Below are 8,057 nucleotides of genomic sequence, written 5' to 3' on the forward strand. Positions count from 1 at the left end.
GTGTGGAGGAAGGTAGAGTCTCCAGTGAGTGGTGTCCAGCCTATCCAGGAAGGGCTGATGAAACAAAATATAGATGGGTCTCTTGTGATGCAATAGTGAATAACTGTTATCAGGACTGATTGTGATGGTTGGAAATCTAAAGATGGACGTTTTGTAGCAAAGAGGGGAGTGATTGGTTTATCAGTCTAGGAGCAGAGGACCCTGGGACCATCAATGGAGAGGGGCGAAGAGCGTAATCCTACCCAGAGAGGCAGTGAGGCCTGGGATGGAGGCAGAGAAGATAACGGCAAGAGATGGTGGGGCTGGGAGCTCAGGATCAGGAAATGGGAAGGGTCTGGGGACTGTGGTGGAGGGGGGCGTGCAGGCTTACAGGGTACACCCCTTGGTTGGTTAAGGATGCATGGACAGGATGATAACTATGCCAATGAAATGATGGATGATGGAATGAATATAAAGCTGATGTTCTTCCATGTAGACTATCACACAATTCACAATAAAACATTTTTAAAAAATTGAATGAAACATAAAAATATTTCTTTTAAATAAAACATAAAAAAGAATCAACAAGACTAGAAGTTGGTCCTTTGACAGGATTAATAAAATATATTTTAAAAAATCGCAAATCTAAAAAGGTAAAAAAGATGCAAATAACACAGATGAAAAATGAAATTGGTGACATCACAACAGAACCAATGAAAATAAAAATGATAGTAACAGAAAACTGTAAAGAACTACTCCAACAAATTAGAAAACCTAGAAGAAGTGGATAAATTTTTAGAAACATAATACTTACCCAAGCTAAAAACAAAACAAAACAAAACAAAAAAACCCTAACCTAGATGGTTTCGCTCTCACAATCTACCAAACATTCAAAGAAGAGTTGATACCAATTCTACTCAAACGATTCCAGAATATAAAAAAGAATGACATACTACCAAATTCATTTTATGAAGTAAGCATAACCATGATATCAAGCCAGGTAAAGACATCACACAAAAAGAGAAAATTATAGATCAATATTGCTCATGAACATAAAAAAAAATTTTTTTTCAACAAAATCTCAGCCAAGAGAATCAACAACATATATAAAAAAAATAATAAATCATGACTAAGTGGGAAACATACCAGACAGGGAAGGACAGTTCAACATTAGAAAAATAATCAATGTAATCCACAACATAAATAAAACAAAGAAACCACACAATCACAACAAAACATCATTTGACTAAAATCCAAAACTCATTCCTTATAAAAGAAAACACTACACAAAATAGGAATAGAAGGGGAAATCTCCGATATAATAGTTGTTGTTGATTGGTTCCATTGAGTTGGTTCTGACCTTGTATAGGTGTTTGAGGAGCACCTGGTAGTGTTGAACCACCAACCTTACAATTCAAACTGACCTTGTGGTCCAGTGTTTATCCTACAGTGACACATGAGGATTCCTCAAATAATTAAAGACATACATATAAAATGAACAGCCAACATTAGTCTCAACTGAGAGAGCCTGACAGCATTCGCTTAGTGAATAAGAAACAGAAAATGATCCCCTTTGTCACTACTCCTATTCAATATTGTTTTGGAAGTCCTAGTCAGAGTTATGGAGTCCTGGTGTGGCACTGTGGATTAATGTGCTGGACTGTAAGGTTGCTTTGAACCATGAGGTTGACGGTTCAAGCTCATCAACTGCTCCTTGCAAACCTAGACAGGGTTGCTATGAGTTGGTACTGACTTGACAGCACTCAACAACAACAACAACAAGTTGAGCATAAGGAAAAAAAAGGTATCCAAACTGGCAAAGAAGAAGTAAAACTCTATTTATACATGATATAATCCTATCCATAGTAAATCCAAAAGACTCAGCAATAAAATTCCTGTAATTAGCTGAAAGATTCAGCAAAGTGGCAGGGTACAAGATTAACATACAAAAATCAGTTGGATTCCTTTACACTAACTTTGTTAAAGAGAATTCTGAAAAGGATATAAGGAAGACAATACCATTTACAACAGCCACACAAATGGTTAAATACTTAGAAGTAAATCTAACCAGAGAAACAAACCAAAGAAAGCTCCATAACACTTCTAGTAGAAAGCCAGAGAGACCTACATAAATAGAAGACTATGCCATGCTCACACATAAGAAGTCTTATCATTCTTTAAATAAGTGGAAAAATGAATAACCAATTTTATTTGGAAAGAAAAGAGACTCTGGATGAGCAAAGCACTACTAAAGAAGAAGAAGAAAGTAGGACCACCACATTGTGTGAGCATCTACTGTGATCAGGTTGGAGGAGAACGAGAAGATCCAGTCAAGCATGTGGTTTTAGGTCTCTGCATTTCATACCTAATATTTCTAAATGCATCATGATTCCTGTCCATTAGACTGCAAGGGTTTATGTAGGCAATCTTGGAAACAATGGCAACAAGACCAAATTGGAATGGGCTTTTGGATATGATGGCCCACTCTGAAGTGTGTGGGTTGCTAGAAACCTTCCAGATCTTGCTTTTGTTGAATTGAAGATCCTCGGGATGAAACTGATGCTGTTCAAGAGCAAAATGGAAGAACATTGTGTGGCTGCCATGTAAGAGTGGAACTGTCAAATGGTGAAAAAAGAAGCTGGTATTGTGGTCCACCTCCCTCTCGGGGACGTCACCCTCAGCTTGATTATTATAGAAGTCCTCCACCTCACCACTGATCTCCAAGAAGGGAGGGTTCTCTTGCAGCCTGAGCAAGTTCCTTTCTAGAGACAGGAGAAGAGAGAGATCACTGTCTCAGGAGAGAAATCAAAAGCCATTATGATCTTTCTCTAGGTCTAGAGGCTGATCTAAGTCAAATGATAGGAAATAGAAGATCAATTTGGAAGAAGATCAGTGATGTACAGAAAGAAACTTCATTGGACAGGAGTATATACAGAAAATGCAAGTTTTGTTTGAGACTTTGTAATCCTGGTGCATTTTTAAGATGTTTAGCTGTTTAAATTTGTGTATTGTCTTTTGTAACAGTGACACATGAAGATGTAACTCGCTATGGTTTGAAATGGATCATATGAGGCATGTATTAAACAAGAATGTATTACTTTACAATATCCTCTTAAGCAAATTGAATTTGCTTTAAACTTTTAGTCTTGCATAGACATAATAAACCTCTAAATCTTGCCCAGCTAAAGTGTGATGTTTTAATATTATGAAAATAAAACTGGCAAAAATTGAAGTAAGAATAAATTTTATTCCTAGCTAGGATATCGGGCACAGCTGTGGCCCATGAGCAGTCTAAAAGCTGCTAAGAATGTAAGCAGCAGATGAAAGTCAACAGCCGCACCATTAAACTAGGGAAGAGGTTTTAAAAATCCTAAGTCTCCACAATGTGCAGAAATTGCTCAGTTTTTTGCTTTTGTTTTAGGTCATAAATTTCTGATGTGATTTCTGTATATGAATAGTTATTTGTAACATTTATTTGGAAACTTGAGACTTGCAGTTAGCTGTGTCTTGCCAGTTAAAGGATGCATTGTAGAGCTGAACTTTGAGTTACTGTGCAAGATTTTTCTTTTTTTTATGCTGCCATTTGCATTATATTTTGTGAAAATCCTTGGGATTAAAATTTCAGTTCATAAATTGTTGCTTAACTTGAACGTCTGTTTTTCCTTGCAAAAAACAAATCTGAGCTTGGTACCAACTCCAGGTATAACATTCCTATTGGATGCCATATTTATATTTTCTTGTAAAGTGCTTTTGAAGTAAAATATGCTAGCATAATTGTGAAAAGAAGAAGAAAGTAGAAGACATTACATAACCCAATTTCAAAACCTGCTGAATAGCCACAAGACTAAAAACAGCCTGGTACTGGTACAATGACAGACACATAGACCAAAGGAACAACATTGAGAACCCAGAAGTAAATCCATCCACCTAAAGACAGCTGATTTTGACAAGGGACAAAATTCATTAAATACAGAAGAGATAATCTCTTTAATAATTGATATTGGCAAATTGGACATCCATTTGCAGAAAAATAAAATAGGACCCATATCTCTTATGCTATACAAAAGTGAATTCAAGAAAATCAAAGACCTAAATGCAAAACCTAGAACTATAAATACCATCAAAGGAAAAATAGGGACAAACTTAGAGGTGCTAATACAGGATATAAATACACTATTAAATGTAACTAAAACACAAAGAGCAGAAGACAAACTAGATGACTAGACACTTAAGCGCATCGCGAGATTTCACCAAGAGTACAATGAGAACCTGCAAACTGGTAACCACATATCAGACAGGAACTAAGCTCTAAAATGTACAGAACACTTCAACACTGTCACAGCAAAAAAGATAAAGAATTCCATTTTTAAATGGGCAGAAGAGATAGCTTTACTGGTGAATTCTAGCATACACTCAGAGAAGAGCTGACACCAATTCTATTAAAACTATTCCAGAACACAGAAAAAGATAGAAAACTCCTTTTCTAAATTCATTTTATTACATTTTGGTTTAAGTGTTATGCACGCTTTGTAAAACACATTTTACGAAGCATACGTAACGCTTATACCAAAATCAGGCAAAGATACCAATAAAAAAAATTACAGACCAATATCTCTCAAGAACATAGATGCAAAAGTTCTCAACAAAATCCTAGCTAATAAAATTAAGCAACATACCAAAAATAATAATAATATTAATGTTTAAGAATAACAATGCATCTGCAAAATACCTCATGCATGGATAAACCTGGAGGACTCATACCAGGGTATGCAAGAATGGTTCAATATTACAAAAACAGTCAATGTAATTCACACATAAATGAAGGAAAAGAAGCTTATGAACGTATCAATTGATTCAGAAAAGGCATGTGACAAAATGCAGCATCCATTCCTAATAAAAACATTCAACAAAATAGGAAGAGAAGGGAAATTCTTCAACATAATTATGGGTTAATGCACTGAACTGCAAAGTTGTTTTGAACCACAAGGTCGATAGTTCAAGCTCACCAGTTGCTCCTTGGAAACCCTATACAGGGTTGCTATGGGTCGGATCTGACTTGAAGACATTTAACAACAATATATAGATACAACAGCCAACACTACTCTCAATGGAGAGAAACTGAAAGCCTTCCCTTTGTGAATAGGAATGAGACAAGGATGCCCCTTACCACCACTCCTATTCAATGTTGTGTTGGAAGACTTAGCCAGAGCTATAAGTCAAGAAAGGGAAATTAAAGGCATCCAAATTGGCAAAGAAGTAGTAAAACTCTCTCTAATTGCAGATGATATGATCCTATACATAGAAAATCATAGGCTCAGGAAGAAAAGTATTGGAACTCATTGAAAGTGGCAGGGTACAAGACACTGAAAAGGACAGCTCTGAAAAGGAAATCAGGAAAATAATAGCTTTTACAATAGCCAACCAAAAGATGAAATACTTAGGAATAAATGTAACCATAGAAACAGAAGACCTAAACAAAGAAAATTACAAAACGCTACTATGAGAAAAGGAAATACCACATAAGCCAGCAATCTCTCAACTTGGTATAAAATTCACAATAAATAAAAACCAGGACATGAGTAGATATGTGCATACAGATATTCATTACACCACTATTCACATTAGCAAAAATAGCCTAAATGCCCAAGAGCATTTTAAAAAAATATTCAGAAATGGAAGAATATAGCATTCTCATGTATAGGAATACCTGACATGGTGAAAATGTCAACACTTTTCAAAGCAACCTACAGATATGAAGCAATCCCAATCTGACTCCATCAACATTCTTTAAAGAGATGGAAAAACTGATTACTAACTTTATATGGAAAGGAAAGAGATCTGGGATTAGTGAAGCATTGCATAGGAAGGAGAACAAAGTTGGAGGCTTTTCACTCCATATTCTCAAAGTCACAGGCACAGTGGTCAAAACAGCCTGTTTCTGGTACAATAATAGATACATAGATCAGTGGAAATGAATTGAAAACCCAGAAAGTAAATCCATCCACATACAGTCAGCTGATCTTCAATAGAGGTCCAAAGCACATTAAGTGGGGGAAGCAATAATCTCTTCAACAAATGGTGCTGGCAAAACTGGAAATCCATTCACAGAAAAATGAAACAAGACCCATATCTCACATCATATACAAAAGCAAACTCAACATGGATTCAAGACATAAATTTAAATCTAGAAATATTTAGATCATTGAAAAAATAGGGACAAATTTAGAGGCTGTAATACATGGCATAAATACACTGTCAAACAGACAATCAGCAGGAAACAAAATAAATGACTGGAACCTTCTAAAAATTAGACATTTATTTGCAGCAAAATATTTTGTAAAAGAGTAAAAAGAGCCCACAGATGAGGAATACATTTAGCAATGACATATCAGAAAAGGGACAAATCTCTAAAATTTATAGAAAACTACAATAAGGAGCTCTGGTAGCATAGTGGTTACGAATCGAGCTGTGAACCGCAGGGTCAGCAGTTTGAAACTACCAGCAGTTCCGTGGGAGAAAGATGAGGCATTCTGCTCCCGTAAAGATTTACAGCCTCGGAAACCCTGTGCAGGGTCACTATGAGTTGGAACCGACTCCACGGTACTTAACAACAACAACAATACCTTCACAAGAAAAACATGGTCCAATTAAAAAATGGGCAGAGCACATAAACAGATTCTTGACCAAAGAAGCCATTCGGGCATTCAACAAATATATGTTAGAGATACTAGCCCAGAGAGATGCAAATCACAAAAACAATGAGCTATATCACCCCAGCATTAATAGCAATGTTTAAAAAACAAACAAACAGAAAACAACAAAATGCTGGCAAGGGTGTGGAGAGACTAAGACCCTACTACATTGCTGGTAGGACTTCAAAATGATTCAAACACTGTGGAAAACACTGTGGCACTTATTCAAAACGTGGGAAAAAGAAATACTGTAGGAGCCAGCAATCCCTCTACTTATACTTTGTATATAGCCACAAGAAATAAGAGACAGGACATGAGTAGATATGTGCATACAGATATTCATCACAATAGCCTAAATGCCCATCAACAAAAGAATGGATAAACAAACCTTGGTACATACACACAATGGAATACTATGCAATGTTTAAGAATAACAATGCATCTGCAAAATACCTCATGCATGGATAAACCTGGAGGACATGCTGAGTGAAATTAGTCAATCACTGAAGGACAAATATTGCATGAGACCACTATTGTAAAAACTCAAGAAAAGGTTTTCATGCTTAAAGAAATATTATTTGATGGTTGTCAGGGGTGGGAAGGAATGGAGAGTAATTCATTGGTAGAAACATGTTATCTCAGGTGATGGGGTGGCAATATAGAATAGGGAGGTTGGCCGAAGACAGACGAAGATAGGTGAAGACAAATGAAGGTATATGAGGGTTAAAGGAGATAGAGGTAAATATTACTGATACACAACCCTGTAACAACAGTGTCTTATATATGAATAGATAAATGAACACGGGATGAATGCATATGGGAGAGAGAATATCCTTATATAATTGTGGAGAGTATTTATTGTATCAAAAGAAATTTTTTTGTGTGTGTCAAAAAATAAGGATATTTGTACATGGGTATTTACCTTTGCTGCAAACACACCTATGAATGTGATGGAGCATGCTGTTGTTGTTGGTGGTGGTCCCTATGAGGATTGAACCTACAACCTTGGCATTATTAGCACCACATTCTAATCAATTGAACTAACTGATCATTAGCTAGCCATGAGAGAAATGAAAATCAAACCAACAATGAGATATCATCTCACTCCAGCATAAATAGCAAATTTCAAAAATAACAAATGCTGGTGAGGGTGTGGGAAGACTGGAATCCTCCTCACATAATGTTGGTAGTAGTCTACAATTTTATAACCACTATGGAAAACAGTATGACACTTCCTTAAAAAGTTAGAAATATAAATGTCATATGATCCAGCAATCCCACTACTAAAAGTACATGTTGTTGTTGTCAGGTGCCATCGAGTCGGAACCGACTCATAGCGACCCCATGCACAGCAGAACGAAACAATGTCCGATCCTGGGCCAACCT

General features: G+C 36.3%; 1 pseudogene; it reads left to right on the forward strand.

Annotated features, from left to right (window-relative positions):
- Positions 1 to 2,357: 2,357 nt before the first annotated feature.
- LOC102837548 lies at positions 2,358 to 2,848 on the forward strand (annotated as a pseudogene).
- Positions 2,849 to 8,057: the final 5,209 nt, after the last annotated feature.

The sequence above is a fragment of the Chrysochloris asiatica genome, unplaced genomic scaffold (genome assembly GCF_000296735.1).
Source record: "Chrysochloris asiatica unplaced genomic scaffold, ChrAsi1.0 scaffold00289, whole genome shotgun sequence".
Taxonomy (NCBI): domain Eukaryota; kingdom Metazoa; phylum Chordata; class Mammalia; order Afrosoricida; family Chrysochloridae; genus Chrysochloris; species Chrysochloris asiatica.